Source organism: Camelina sativa, chromosome 20 (assembly GCF_030686135.1).
Source record: "Camelina sativa cultivar CO46 ecotype springtype chromosome 20, ASM3068613v1".
NCBI classification, from domain to species: Eukaryota; Viridiplantae; Streptophyta; class Magnoliopsida; order Brassicales; family Brassicaceae; genus Camelina; species Camelina sativa.
The window spans coordinates 28,842,537-28,857,276 of NC_141899.1; the positions used below are offsets into that span (position 1 = coordinate 28,842,537).

Consider the following 14,740-nt stretch of genomic DNA (forward strand, 5'->3'; position numbering starts at 1 on the left):
CCCTAAGTAGACCATTGATGGCTTGGTTGAACCTCCTGGATTTTGACCTTGTTAGAGGACCCGCCGGAACGATCAACGCTTCCTCCGATGCTTCCTCTAGTACAAGCTGCTCCTCCAATGCTTCCTCAGGTTCAAGCTTCTCCTCAGGTCCGTGTGGTTTGGTAGATCAGGCCATGATCTCATCATCCTCTCGCACTTGAAAAGGATTTGACCTCAAATCCGAATTATCTGCAAAATATGGAAGAAGATCAGTAACATTGAAACTGCCATTCACTTTGTACTTATCTTGGAGGTCGAGTTGGTAAGCATTGTTGTTGATCCTTTTGAGCACTTTGAATGGTCCATCGATTAGTTTCGACTTCTTTTCAGCTGGAAATTGTTTACTCCTCAAGTGTACCATTAGTTGTTCTTCAACCTCAAAGATCATCCTAAAACAATCATTGGATTGAAGATTATGCATCAAAAAATCTCCAGTCCGGTTGTCGTAAAGATTTTGGACGAAAGAATTGCTAAATCTGGGGGCTTCTCTTTTGTACCTGCAAAGTTGTCAATACATTTGGCAAATATCAAGTGCGTCATTATAGTCATGGTACAATATGAGCTTGGTACAAATCACTATCCTTGTTATGTTCTGAATTTTCTTTCAATAAACCTAACATTTTTCCAAGATTTTCTGAATGTAAAAAACTGATAATCAAAGCTCTAGAATCATGAGAAACAAATTGGGTTAAGGAATTACTTAGCTGGATAGTGCCTTGTGTATTATTGATGCTCATCATGGTTAATGGAAGTGGATCTGGGGTTCTTCTTAGATCAGTATGAAGCTGCTGACATCTTGGTGCTCACCTTGATCCAAATCAGGTGGCTTAAATCATTTGTCTCCCACTTTCTTTTCAGTTTTTTTTTTTATCCGCTTCATGACTGCTCTAAAATCTGCAATTGGCTCTTTTGAAAAAGACAAGCGAATCATATCTGTGTGATCTTGGATAAGAGAATCCTTGAGAATAAAAATACTTATCTTATGATTGTTAGATATGAGCACAAGTATTGCATCGGGTGGTTCATCTTAGAGCATTGAGAAAACTTTGACTACTTCTCCATGCTTCACAAGATCTCCTACATCAAAAGGAAACAGATTCGGCACATAGGAAAAGATTAAACAGATATTCATGTAGTTGTTATCAAAATAGAGTTTTAGATTGGAGCATCCTTGGGCAATCGAAGTTGTTTTCCTGAGATACTTCCAGCTTCTAACTCCCAAATGATAAATCACTTATTGGCATATATCTGGTGGTTTCTCCTTGATTTAAACAGAACATGTTTTCTCTCCAAAGTTATTTTGATTCTTCATGTAACCTGATCCTTTCTTAGCAATCATGGGAAAGAACAAGTGCATCATACTTGAAATAGAGAAATCAAAAACATGATCTTTCACAGTTGGTTTGCAAAGCTCAATGAACAGTTTAAACTCACACAACTCTTTTTCAAGCAAATGTCTCATTTCAGAAAAAGGTTTAACCATTACATGTTCAGTTTTAGTTCTAAACGGTTCCATTGCAATGCTACACAAAGAAACTCTCAAAGAAGAGTTGAATTAGGATCTGTCCTAACCAAATGAATTTCCTTACAGTGCTTTCTTGGATAGTCACAAAGATATGGTATAGGGACTGGTTTTGGCACAATGTTGATCTGCTCCAAATCAATAATCAATGGAAAACTGATATGTGTTATTTCTAGTGATTCTTCTTCCTGAACCTGTAAAAAGGAAATAATGCTACTCGGTTGCTCCGGTTCCAAATAGGTTAGGTTTTCAAGCAAAAAATCATATTGGATAAAAGAAAGATCACACTTAGCTTGAGATAGAGTCATAGGTCCAGTTGGTATAACAACATCATCCTCAGCAATGAACTGTCTCTCCTTGGCTTCTTCTCCAAGCTGTTTCTCCTCGGTCCGTCTCTGAGCTGTTCCTCCTTGGGTCCGAGCTGATATTTCTTTCAAACTCCTTATTCTCCTTTTCTTGTTCTGCTTGCTTCCATTGTCCTCCATTAGAATCTGTACCTATCTCAACACTTTTGGGAAAAGACAAGTGCATCATACAAGAAATGGAATTTTCTAAACCTTGATCAATTACTTCCTTGGATTTTGAAAGTGTTGAAGAATTACATTGCCTTGGTTCTCCACTTGGTTCGAGTGTTGACTTTAGACTTTGCTCATGAACGACAATCTGTTCAGGGACCTTCTTTGGTTGAGATGTTGACTTAGCCTTCATCTTCTTGATTTTAATGTACTCGGTTAACGCTTTGATAACAGGATTTTCACCCAGGGTATCAATTCCCTATGCAATTGTAGTACAAAAGGTTATCAATCCAAATGGTTGTTATGCTAGCAGATAAGATATGATCAGAAACAAGAAAGTCAAGCCAAGCAATAATTGGGGTTTTATCTAACAGTCCTAAAATAAGCGAAGTTAAATAAAAAGGCAAGGACCACACAACCTAGGCACTCGATGCAAGCATTCGAGTACAAGATCCACTACAAGAAAACAAACGTTTAGCAACTCCAACAATCGTCGCTAAACCGTCGCAAAAACCTACTTTGCGACTACTATGCGACTACTTCAGATAGTCGCTAAAAAATGGTTGCAAAATTTAGGTGTCTTAAAATGGTCGCAATTTTACGACGGAATTATGACTGCTCTTATATAGTCGCTAATAAGCGACTCTTTACAGACTCTTTATTTTAGGAAGCTTCGGTCGTAAAGGTAGTTACAAGTCAGTCGCAAGTTAGTGATTAAATTGTGTGACCATTTTCAGACTCCTTTCTGTCGTCGCAAAATAGTCCTCGTTCATTAGTAACCATTTTGCCACTAGTCTGATAATTTCATAGAAATAATTTTGGTCGCAATTTGGTGACATTTTAGCATATAATAAACCTGTTTTATCTATCAAATTTGGAATGAATCACAATAAATTAAAATTGAAAACCAAATTACCACAAAAGATATCATAATCATTCATTAAACATAAAGATTAGCATAATCATTGTATTAACCAAAAAGATCATCCTAAAGCAAAAACAAGTAAAAAGTCTCAAACAAGCAATTCATGTTTTTTTAGCAAAGACAATGTTTAGAACTTAGTAAGTGGAGAAAGGGGATGTGGTGGCTGGTGTTGTGTCTAACTCGGTGGCTGGTGAGTACCTGACACGGTGGCTGGTGAGTACCTGACACGGTGGCTGGTGGTATGTTGTCTTCAGGTGTGGTTGCTGGTGTTGTTGCTGGTACTCTTGGTTGCAAGGAAGCAATAATAGTATCATATGCTGGATCTTTCTCTTTCACGTAGATGAGAAGCTCTTGATGCTCCTGCTCACGTCGGGCATTCTCAGCATCTAGATGAGCTATCTTCTTGCGAAGTTGTTCATGAAGCTCATGAAGTGATGGTGGAGAAGATTCTGCATAGCTCTCCTTCCTTTTCCCTTTCCTTAGTGTCTCAACAAGAGATCCAAGACCAAAAAGGTTTCCCTTCTCATCTGTTTGAGTACACTAAAACAAAGAAAAACATCAAGGTTAGAAACAAGTCTTAAGAAATCAAAATGCTCAGCAAATAAAGAAACCATGCGGATTAAGAAAACTAAAATATGGATTAAGAAAGGAAAATACTCATTCTTTTCATCAAAATAAAGAAAGTTACCATTAAGAATAATCATACACACACATCAAAATAAAGAAACTAAGAGTTACCTTAAGAAATATATCATTCTTTTCATCAATGCTGAGAGTACGATGAGTTGAACGTTCAGAAGAATTCCCTGAATTTTCTGGACCATCATCGTCCACTTCACACAGTCTCTCCTCTAATGTTTTCTCATAAGTCTCAGCTACTTGTTTAGCTTTTTGATCAACAAACGATCCGTCAGCTCGAGTATGCGTCTTCATGAACACTTCAGCAAATGATACCGGACGGCCCAATTCTTCTTCCTACAAAGAAATTGTGAAATGTTAAAATCATGGAAACAAGGTGTTAAGAGTGTTATAATCATGGAAGCAAGGTGTTTAGGGTGTTAAAATCATGGAAGCAATGTTAAATTACCATTTCTTGATGAACTTGCACATATGATTTCTGACCGGCAAGGTGTTTGGGGACTCTAAGACCACCACGATCGGAGTTTCTGCACTGCGAGGCATTTGAGCTCCTCTCCATTACATCAGGTTCGTTCCAATGATCACACATCTCATCCCACAGTTCTGCACTGGTGATCCAAACAGGTTGTTTACCACTGCTTTTAGCTTGACTAACAATGCCTTTCATTCGCTTCTTGGCTATCTTTAAGAACCCCTCTCAAACAAGCTCAGTAATCCCAGTATCCCAATAGAACTTCCGCTACATATTACAATTGAGTTAAGTTAGTGATGATACTAAGTCAGTTATGAGAGATAATAAAACTTTGAAAGCTATAAGACATTACCGCAAATATCCTGAAATATCTCTCTTGAATGGGTCTAGGAGTAACCTTCCAGCTGTAGTAAGGACCATCGAATTTCCTTCTAAATATTCTAGAGATCACCCGAGAAATTTTTCCTTTGTGTCTATTAAACCTGTCACAAAACAAACACAATCAGTCTTAACCAATACAAAGTAACACAATCAGTCTTATCGAAACAATCAAACACAACCTCTAACTTAATCAACAAAACAATCAATCTCAACCTTCCACTAAGAGCAAAGAGAACAATCTCAATCTCAATCACAAAACAAAACAAACAATCTCAATCTCAATCTCAACTTAATCAACAAAACAAACAATCTCAAAACAAAACAATCAATCGCAACCTACCAAACAATAAAACACAACCTCTAACTTAATCAAACAAAACAATCAATCTCAACTTAATCAACAAAACAAACAATCTCAATCTCAAAACAAACAGTCAATCGCAACCTACCAAACAATAAAACACAACCTCTAACTTAATCAAACAAAGCAGTCTTTCATTAAACTTAATTAAACAAAAACAAAGTCTCAACCTAACTCCAAGAGCAATAAGAAATTACCATAGAGTCTCAACGCCGGGGATGGGATCGACAGACAGGACTGGGAGATGTTGTCGGCCTGGAAGAGCTAGCAGAACATCTAACAAAGCTTGGTAGTCTTGTTCGGCCGGATTAGGAATAGGGTTTTCTTCTTCGGCAGGATTGGGATTAGGGTTTTCTTCTTCGTAATCATCTTCCATGTTTAGGTCTGGTAGTTCTTGTATGATTGGAGGAACAGGAGGCGGTGGTTGAGGAGCAAGAACTGGTACTTGAGAACCAACCCACGGTGGTTGAGAACCAACCCGCGGTGGTTGAGAACCAACCCGCGGTGGGGGAGAACCAATCCGCAGTGGTGGAGAAGCAACCCGCAGTGGTTGAGAAGCAGGAGGCGATTGTTGTGTCCCCGGCGGAAACTGGGACGACATAGTTCTATATGAATTAGTCACGGACTGAGAGCCTGATGGATTCGAGGAGTGAGACAACGTTCCGACACCACTTCGACCTCCGCGTGAAGTCGCACCATTCGAGGCGTGATTAACCGTGGCAGAACTGGGTTCCCTCGCACCATTGGAGGCCTGATTAACTGCAGCAGAACTAGGTTCCCTCGCACCATTGTAAACCCTAACACCTCCAGCGGATCTGCCTCCGCGACCCCTAACACCTCCAGCGGATTTGCCTCTGCGACCCCTACCAGCCATTAGAGAGAGTTGAGAAAGAGGAGAGATTTGAGAGAAGAAGAGGAGAGATTTGATCGATTGAGAGGACAAGAGGAGAGATTCGAGAGGAGAAAGAAGAGAGAGTTGAAAGGTTTTCGACACTTAGTGAAAATAGAAAGAGAGAAAGAAGAGAGCTTATTGTGTTCTTTGCCTAGTAATTAACGAAGAGGAGTCGCAAAGTGGTCGCAAAAGAGACACATACTAAAAAAAAGGGGGAATTATGCGCCTAAAACTTGGCAAAAAATAATAAAGTGGTCAAGTAGAGTAACACAATGGTCACAGAAGGGTAGCGACATCGTCGCAAAATTAGTAGCAAGATAGTCGCAAAAAACAAGAGTCGCAAATAGAGTAACAAGTTAGTCGCAACTTGTTACTCTATTGTGACTCTCCGACTTTAGTCATAATACAAATTATTGGAATCTATCATTTTTGCACAATTCTATTGATATCAATCAACAATATGGACTCATGATTGTCTTGTAGAGTATATGGAATAGTTTATGATCTTTAAATATTGTTTTCATATCTTTGTTTTGCAATTTTCATAAAATTACAAACCTTCTTATGAAATAACATATATACTCTTTACAATGATTTAGATATTATGAAATTTTTGTGTCTAAATACTAAAATGGAAAGCTTTGACAAAGTTTATATGACTGATATTGACCAATTTAAAGTGGAAATGTGTATAGAAACATGTTAACATTTCTCTAATGTGAAATTTCAAATTCAACAAATCGAGAGTTGCTTAGGAGTCGCAAACCAGTATCTAATTCAGGTGTTAGACGCTAAACAGTCGCAAAAGTGGTTGCAAATAAGTCGCACATGTCGTAGCACCTTCATCGCAAAAAATAGGAGTTAGCAAGTTATCGATAAATAAACTTGTGACCGGAGTATAAGTTGCAAAATCGATGCTAATTTGTGACTCTTTGTTTTTTATAAATTACTGTCACTAAACAGTCTCAAATTGCGATTGTGTTGCGACTATAATGTTTCCGTCGTAAAAGTGCGACTGTTTTGCTTCTTCTGTAAATTTCGTCGGGAAACAGTCGTAAATGAATCGCTAAGTGGTTGCTATTTTTTGCAACTGAATTAAGAGTCACAATTGGTAGTCGCTAAACGCAGGTTTTCTTGTTGTGATCGGGTGGAGTGATCGGATCAAGAAGTCAAGGATGAACAGCTCGAAGGTATACACGAAACTGGTAATCGAGTACCAGTTCGAGTAAGGGGTCGAGTTATTAAATAAAGCTAAATAGTCAAGATAAGAAAGCTCCTAAGGATGGGGTAATCGACTCATAAGTGTTCCTGACCAATGTGGGATGTCCTACATGCCTCAAGCAAATATTCCCTAGACAATGAATCTCTTAAATCTTGCTAAAACACTCTCGTGATAGAAACAATCAACCTTGGTCCCTCCCCTACCCAACTCTCGTTGGAGAAACATGACCAAGCAGGCATTACAAACCGATTCATTATTGTCAATAAACTCCTTACACATCTAATCTCTTAGGCTAAGTGAGTAAATCTCTAGCATTGATTGATTCAAGCATTTCAACAACATCTCTCGATGGCAAAACACTCTAGATCTAGTCTCAACCTCTCGGTATGAAAATAGCATTAAGAACATCAATCTAGAAAGGAATTTATATTAAGTAAACATTCAAGCTAAGACATCCTAACTAATCAACCGATCAAGAACACCTATTTATCTATCCCATCCCTAGACACTTTAATTTACTACTCAGATCTCATAGTAGAAAGTATAAAAACACAAATGAACGAAAATTGCATTGTATTGAAAATAAATTAAAAGTAGAAGAGTACAGAATCAAAATCTAAGAAGAAATGCAAAAGAAATAAAAATGAATTCTAACAAGTGAAAATTTTGTTTTTGAATCGCTCAGTCTCTCTCTCAAAAGCTCTCGCTCTCTGTTTTGAGTGTCTGCGGCGTGCTAGGGCGTGGGGAAGAAGAGGGGGGTTTATATATGGAAACCCTTTTAACCTAACTGCTCAGTCTTGCACGATGGTGTTCCTCGGGTAGGTCTTCGGGTTGTTCTTCCTGCTCTTAGATCCTCTTTGATCGGGTTGAGGTTCGGACTGTTCTTCTTGCACAATAACTCCTTCGGGTACATGCTCGGGTTTCACCTTGTTTTCCCCCATTTTAGACTCTAAAGCACCTGTTTTCATCAAAAACAAATAAATGCAAGAATGCAGCACCCCAAATGGCCTAAATGCAAATTCCTACAGTTAATGACCCAAAAATGCTAATGTTAGGGTATATGTAATGCAGAATATGGACAAGAAAAGGTGTCTAAAACATGTAAATTAGAGAGTTATCACGCTTCAAAAAGATCTGATTGTGTCTTAGCCTCCACGGATATTGGGGTTTTCTTTTGATCTGGGAATAAGGCTCGTTTCTTTTCAGGAACTGGTTGGATTGTGCCATTGGCTTGGGGAACACATTCCAGCGCTTGTGGAGCATACTTATTCCTTAGAATCTTCTTAAGATCTCTCAAAAATGTGATATATGGCTCCTTGTAATACCAAGGATCAGGGCCGTGCCTATGGGTAAGAAAAAAGGCATTTGCCTCAGGCCCCCACAATATATAGTTTTTTTTAACCCTCAATCCTGAAAAATATGCTGTATTATTATGGTTTTGAGAGTATTATTATTTTCTAAACAATCCATGAACGACTCCTTTGAATATATATATATACATATGTTTTAAAAATATACAAAAAGGAAAATAATACTCTAAATTATGAATGAATCGAGCAAGATCGTGAAACAAAAAGAAATAAGATTATGAGAAGTTGGTGAAAGAGTTTATTGAAATAGAAGGAAGAGCGATTATGTTTAAGTTTTTTAGATTATTTTTTTTTTTTTGAAAAATTACTACTATAATTTTAAATTTTTAATATTTATTTTATTATAATTTTGAATTTTAATATTTATTTACTTTTTAAATAAATGTTTAAATGATCTCCAATATAAGTCCGCCTTAAGCCCCGATAAACCTGGGCACGACACTGCCAAGGATCATCAACTTCTTGCAACCACCATTTGTGAGTTGGGTCAGTGCAAAAGCTAATCTCTCCTTTCTTGGGATTTCCTTGTTGTAGAACCAATCATCCATATTTTTCTCCCACTCAAGATAGTCTCCTTTTCCTGGAAATTTATAGAGTTTATGAGCAAGTGGAAATTTATAATAATTCACAGATTTAGATTTGGGAGTGTGAGAGATTTTATGTTGGCTGCTCCGGGTTGATCTAGATATGTCGTATGGTGGTTTGGGTTTAAGATCTTGGCGTTGCCTTTGATTTAGAGCACCAAGCTTTTTGTCGAGCATTGTTGCCATAGCAGCTGTGATTGATTTCGTAATTCTCCTTTCCAAGCTAGAAGTGGATGAATCTTCCTCTTTGGATGTCATCATGGTACCTGAAAAACAAAGGACAAAAATCCAACAAGTAAATAGTTCCAAAAACCGATCTGGAAAAATATAAAAACGGTTCAAAAAATTCTGAAATCAATTTTCAAAAATAATAGACTCAAAGATGATCTAAATGCAATTGAGTTCGTAATTTTTGAAAGAGTAAAACATTTTATAAAATGTTTGCAAGATGAACAAAAAATCTGAGAAAAACAGAGAGTGGCGATTGGAAGTTCAAAACCTGATAGCAAAGTGGTTCTGATACCACATGATAGACTCCTGGATGAGGATCTATGCCCAAGGACACATTTTGCAAGGTCTTGAAGAGAGATGAACGAAATGATGAAGATGAATGGGTGGAAGATGCAGCGGAATGGATAAATGAACGGCAGAGAAGGTGAAGAGCTGGAATTGCAGCGGATTTAAAGGGGATTGAAGAGTACTTCTAAGAGAGATGGAGATCTCTTAGACTAGAGGCTTGATTACAACTTAGATATGACACACTAATAAGTAAACAAGTTGAGGAGATACTACACACTTCTCTGATCAAACAAGTAAAAAGAAAGTTTTTGATTAAATTGTTTGATGAGAAGCAAATGAGAAATATAAAGAGTTTAAATAGAGAAGGGTGGACGAAGGAGAAGATGAGAGAAGAGAAAATTATGTAAGAGCATTAACAAGGTCAAGCTCATGCACAATGTCTACAAAAATACAAAAGCAATAAATGCAAAGTTTGAACAAAGAAAATAGAAAATGGGCCAAAGAAAAGAGATGGGCCTTGGACCACGAAATGAGGTGATAAAGGGGGCTTGAAAGTGTCACTTAAGCCTCATTAAAAACCTTGTCAAGAAAACCCAATGGGACAAAACTTGACAAGGAAATAAGAGTGCATAAGCAACACTTAACCCTTCATCGAACACCCTAGGCTGTGATCATCATTAGGATGGCTTGAGCCATGTATTCTTGCTTCTTGTACAGCTCCCTAAGTAGACCATTGATGGCTTGATTAAACCTCCTGGATTTTTACCTTGTTAGAGGACCCGCCGGAACGATCAACGCTTCCTCCGATGCTTCCTCCGGTACAAGCTGCTCCTCCAATGCTTCCTCAGGTTCAAGCTGCTCCTCAGGTCCGTGTGGTTTGGTTGAGCTGGCCATTATCTCATCACCGTTTGAGGACGCAAGTGATTGCAACGCGCGAAAGACAGCCCCACTTACTCACTCTTAGGCAAGTGATTAGGATTAGGTAGTGTCTTCAGACGTTGATTAACAGGGGCGTCTCAATTCCCAAGGATAGGATGACACGCCTTGCAGCCAGCTAGGAAGAGTATCAGGCGAAGGTGGACGGGGTTGTGGTGCCACCGCTTCCTGACGATGATCTGGAGCCATTCCCGGAAGCTGCTGATGGAGGCGCGGATGATGCCGCTAACGAGTAATATGTCCTCATGTTATTGCTTGTTTGTTCTTGCTTTTGGATTTTTCTTTCTGTCATTGCGAACTCGATTGCTTTTGCTTTATGAACTTGGTGATTTTTGCGCAAAAGTTGATTATTGCCGATTTTTGTTTTCTACATTATGATGAAGTTGCTTTTGAATTTTTATGTTTTTGTCGTTGTAGGGCATATTTTGTGGTGCAGGACGTCTCCTAGCTTACCATGGATATGTTATTCCCCATAACACTGAGAGTAGACAAGACGGACTTGTCGTACTAGTTAGGTGCGGTCAGCGTGACCGGCTTACGCTGTAGATGCTGCAAGAGTTGCGAGTGTGCGAGTCGGGGTCTTCGGCTTATTCGCTCTGCTCTCTGCTAGCTTTTTGCGAGTCTGGGCTCGACTTATAAATCCTTACCAAAGTGAGGATATGGATTATTTCACCACTGCACCCATGCGGAGCGCTTGTGAGTATGGACTCGGCTTTTACTCTTTACCAAAGTAAAGTATGGATTATTTCACCATTACATTCATGCGGAACGTAGAACTGTGCGCCAGGCCAGGACGTCAGTGTAGAAATCAATTGATTGCTCAAAATATATATTTTTATTGATGTTATAGTTGCGCCTCGTGAAAGGCTGCCTACGTACCCTCAAAAGGGTTCAAACAATTTGTAGTTGATATTACATGTAAATGCTCGGTGGGAGCTGTTTTTTTTTTTTGGTGGTTAGCGGACTAATGGAAGTAGTGCTTGAGGTTGGCGGATTTCCATGATCTCGGGACTGGCGTGCCGTCCATCTCGCGTAGCTGATGGACGACTGGCTTGACAATCTTGGAAACTAAATAAGGGCCTTCCCAATGCGCGCCGAGCTTTCCCGCGTTCTTTTCGGCCATGTTTTCATACACTTTGTGGAGGACGAGGTCGCCCTCGGAAAAGTGACGAGACTTGACTTTTTTGTTGTATAATTTTGCAGCGGCTTGCTGATAGTTTTGAATGCGTAGTAGCGCCTGGTCACGCTCTTCTTCGATTAAAAGGAGTCTATCACACATCTTTTTTTTGTTCAACTCTGGATTGTGAATAAGCATAGACCGTCGGAGCGTCGGGATCCCAACTTTGGCTGGTGCGAGTGCTTCCATACCGTATGCAAGGGAGAACGGGGTTCGTCCGGTGGATGTTCGCGAGGAAGTTCGGTGAGACCACAAGACGACGTCGAGTTCGTCTACCCAGAGCCCCTTTTTGCGTCAAGGCGTTTTTTAATTCCAGCGAGTATGGTCTTATTGGTTGCCTCTGCTTGTCTGTTGCCCTGGGTATCTCGGAGTTGACTTGTGAAACACAAATGTTTGTGGGTGTGATATGATGAATGTATGGAATGGTGAGATATGAATGAATGGATGGCAGAGTGTTTCAATTCCCCTTATGCAGTTGTAGTATAAGAGGTGCCAATCCAACCTGAGTGTTTGCAAGCAATCAGGATGTGCATATATGTCTAAGTGAAGCCAAATATGAAGGATGTTTGTCACTAACAATCCTATGATGAAATGTAAAATGCAGAATGTAAAAGCTACTAGAACTAGATGCTAAATGTAAATGGAACAGAATGATTATGACAATTATGAAGCTAGAACAAAAATAGAATGGTAATGCAAGTAATGAACTAATGCAAGGCACATAATGAACAGGAAACTAAGTGAATGCTACTGAAATGCAACTAGAATGAGACAAGAGATAAGACAGGAAAACTACAAACACTACAAGAAAATAAGTTTATTGAGACGTATTTTTGAGACAAAAAATTTCCGTCACAAATTTGTGACACTTTAAATACGATATTATGACTAAGTTTATTTGTAACAAATTCATAGTATATTCGTCACTATATTATGACGAAAAAACTCAGTAACAAAAGTTTGTCACAATTAGTGACGAATATGCTACGATAATATTAATTGTCACTCTTATGACTACATTATGACCAATATGTTGTTGCAAATTAGTTATGAACTTATAAAAGATATGCAAGTCACAGTTTGTGACATAAAAATGAGTAAACATTAGTCATAAAATAGTATAAATTGTTATATCATTTATACAAAGCCCATTAAGTCAAGTCTCTAACCCTAATTTAATAAGACTTATTTAAGAGATGATTAGGGTTTTATTCTTTATAATTTCGTGCCTCCATAACCTAGAGAGAGAGAGAGTGAACCATTTGAGAGAAAGAGAACAAGGACCCACAATTGAGATTAAGGACAGATCTTACATGCTCTAGGAGAGTGTGGAAAATAAGGGGTAAACGGACTCTTTTATGGATGAAGTTTGGTGAGCAATTTCCCAACCCATAGATGTAAGTTTTCCCTAAAGGATTTTGTAACCCCTTTTGTAGATTAAAAGTTATACATGTTTTCTCAAACCTATTCTGCGCAGATCCGCGAATTAACATCAGTCATCTTGTGAAATCGTTTTCCACTGCTACAAATTTAACCAGAAGCTGATCTACCAACCGTTGGAAAGATCTGAGTCTTACCTTTCCAGAAAGCCTGAAATCGTTTCCATAGGAGTTATAACATGGAAGTTATCATCGAATATGTTCATCTGGACGAATTTGTGATTTTTTTTTTTTTGTAAGAATAAAGATAGCTTATAATGTATATCTAATGTTTATGATTATAAAAAATTTGTATGATAATAAATTTAAAAAATAATATTGTTTTGAGATTGATTTTTTAGTTATAATTTTTATCATATGCAATGAATTTTTATTAATAACACCATTTGAAAATAACTTCTAATGATAAAATTGGACATTATGATAGTCACAAAATATCATTATTTTTGAGTATTTGTTAAAATTTTGCGACAAATTTCTAACTATCATTTGTGACCATTTGAGACTATAGTTTCGTAACAATAAGATACATAATTAAAACGTTATTTTAAACACGAATTGTGATGATTTAAAGACGTTTTGTTAGTCTGTAATTAAGACAGTTTTGTTACTTTTTGGTGTCGTAGTTATTGATGACAAAATGGTTACTAATATATTCGTTGCAACTCTTTAACGTTTTTGTTACAAATAAAAATTTGTGACCATTGTATTGCAACCATTCAAAAATCGTCACAAATTCGTAACAATGTTTATATTGTGACTAAATACTTTGTATTGTGACTAAATATTTCATCTTAATAAAATTATTTTCTTGTAGTGAAAGAATAAACGAAAGTTCTGGGGATGAACTCGAGCAAGCACTCGATCGAGTGTAGATCGAGTGCAGGGTCGAGCTGGACAAACACGAAAAACAGAGCAATACAAGAAAAACAGAGCAATATGAAAGCGAATCAAACAACAAGCAAGCAGCAGGATTAAGACTAAGAAATCAATAAACAAGGAAGGTCTTGAGGAGGGATTCATGGGCTGGACTAATGATTGAGGTCATCTAACTTGGTCAACAAATCTCAAACAACTTGAGCTAATCTCTAGACAATATTTTCTAAGACATGTTTAATCCACTCTCGATCAAACTCATGCATCTCTAGAATTGTTCTCACAAAGTAAAGAATCTACACAAGCAGACATTAAGCAATATGTCAAATACCAAACAAGACCTCTAATCTCTTAGCAAGCCTAATGATAAACTCTAGATCTAGCCTTATCTATGCTCCTTACACATTGGTGTGATGCTAAGATGCTTGAAATCAAACCCTACCCTCTCAGTTATAGGATCAGCATTAAGAACATCTAGCCTAGAAGAGATCTACTACAATCAAGCTTGACCAAATCAAACAAACCTCAAACACAAGCCAGCCTAACCCATCCTCAAGATCCTAAGCAACTACTCACAAGAACTCATGATGAACATCAAAGTCATAAACCCAAAAAATACTGAAACTTGCATCAATAGAAATATAAAGCAAAGATCTACAATATTGAAGAAGGAATCAAACACGAATTCTTAATATCTTGAAAGTTATGGAACTAACAAAATCCAAGAATCTTATGTTTTCTCCTTCAAAAGAAGGTACACGATCTAAGAAAATAAAAGTGCAAAAGTAATAATTCCCAAAAGAGTAAACACTAGGTTTTTGACTATCTAAAAAGCTGGGCTCTCTGGTAGCTGCAGGGTACAAGCCCTTAT

General features: G+C 37.8%; 1 pseudogene; it reads right to left on the reverse strand.

The window, feature by feature from the left end:
* Nucleotides 1-3,046: 3,046 nt before the first annotated feature.
* On the reverse strand, nucleotides 3,047-5,728 carry LOC147919524 (uncharacterized; annotated as a pseudogene).
* Nucleotides 5,729-14,740: the final 9,012 nt, after the last annotated feature.